The sequence below is a fragment of the Ammodytes marinus genome, assembly GCF_949987685.1.
Source record: "Ammodytes marinus genome assembly, chromosome: 18".
NCBI lineage: Eukaryota > Metazoa > Chordata > Actinopteri > Uranoscopiformes > Ammodytidae > Ammodytes > Ammodytes marinus.
This window is the reverse complement of record NC_137222.1, coordinates 26,584,832-26,586,723: the sequence shown is the minus strand read 5'-3', so window position 1 is coordinate 26,586,723 and position 1,892 is coordinate 26,584,832.

The window sequence follows — 1,892 nt, the reverse complement described above, 5'->3', positions numbered from 1 at the left end:
TTACCAGATCCCTTGTCCTCAAGTGATCACAGTTTAAATTATTATTTTATTTCTATATTCATATTAGGCTATTTAACGAGGATCATCTGTGACTTTGGGATCGCACAAGTGAACAGTAACGATTGCGTGCAGCAACAGAATTACAGTTCAACCTGACAGAGTCTGTTCAGTGGCACAGACGTTAAAAAACTCCTGTTAATAAAAAAAAGAATGATATACATACAATACAAATAGGTTTATTAATCTGAATGTAAAGCATGTTCACGATGTGTAAGTTATGAACGGCACGAGGGCTGAGAACCAGAGCCGGCCCAAGCCTTCAGGGGGCCCTAAGCGAAATATGATTAGGGGGCCCCTCTCCAATGTTAGTGCTGCTGAAACTATAGATCTTTGTTAAATATCATTCACACACCCAGTGTTTTCCGCTAGTGCCTCCACTGTGCGGCTGTGCGAAAATATTTGACAGGCGAGATTCAGACCCTCCTAGGGGGTCCGGGGGTATGCCCCCCCGGGAGATTTTTTTAACCTTTTTAAAGTGAAATGCATGAATCTGGTGCACTTTGAGAGGAAAATTAAGAGGCTAAATCTGAGAAATTGTGTGAACAAATAATTTGGAGACACTGTGTCAGATGAATTAGAAGCTATTGAAGAAGGACACATGGATTTTCCATAAAAATATTAATATAGTAAGGCGTCCCCCTCCCGGGCCGGGCCCAGCAGCAGACCCGTGTTCGATTCCCACCCGCGGTCGTTCTCTGCATGTCACTCCCCTCTCTGCCCCATTTCACCTCTGTCTCTCTGCACTATCAATAAAGCATAAAAATGCCCAAAAAATATCTTTAAAAATATATATATATATATTAATATAAAATAAAATATTATGGAGGGTCCTCTGGGTTGGGCTTGGAGCTCTTTTTCTTTTACGGGACATATTTCTCTGTAATATAGTGAATGCATTTAAATGCAGTGTGAGGAACTAAGCAGAAGAACTCTGTTGTCCAGCTACTGTATCTTTTTTTCCACAGACAAGGCTGAAATAGGCTATAGACTATACACAGTGCATGGGCAACTGAGGGCAGCCCCATTTCCAATTGTTTTTAAATAAACTCAATACACACTGTGCATGGATGTGAACGTGACATGATCAGATAATTTCGGATTTCCTCCCAGATGAACTGATTACATTTTTAGGCTATTAATTATCTAGACCAAAATATTTTATTCCTTTTTTGTAAGATAACTCACATTTGCACAATATGATGTTAATATCAAACACACAAACTAAAAAAAAAAAAAAAAAAAAATCTTTTTTTTTAGGGGGCCCCCCAGGCAGTCGGGGGCCCTAAGCAGCCGCTTAGTTCGCTTATGCCTCGGGCCGGCTCTGCTGAGAACTATGCTACTGATCAGATAAATGATCGATCAAACGTAAAACCCTCAGGAAATGATAAAAGCATCGCGATGGAGATTTCTATGGAGTGATTTTCTTTTAAACTGTACAGGGACGCGTTGTGGCAGTGACTCTTTCTTCAGTCGGAGCTGCAGCGTAAAGTGAAAACAAACTCAGACTAGGTCTAACCACCTATCCAGCAGGTTAGACCCACGGCGTATGTTGCTGCAGTAACTGACTGAGGTGCGCTGAACCTGCTTCCTGAAACAGAAAACCGAGTTTCCACTAACTCAGAGCGAATAAACTCTGAGTCGCCTCAAAACCAGCTACCTGAAACAGGCCCCTGTATGGTAATGCAAGTGTCTAAGATCCTGTTTCTACATGTGTGTATTTTGGATCCTGTGTGTCAACAGAACATTGACAATATAAAGCTGCTAATGTACCACAAATATTATGCCATTTTTTAAAGTAAGACAACAAATAGATTCACAGAATCACAATCAGA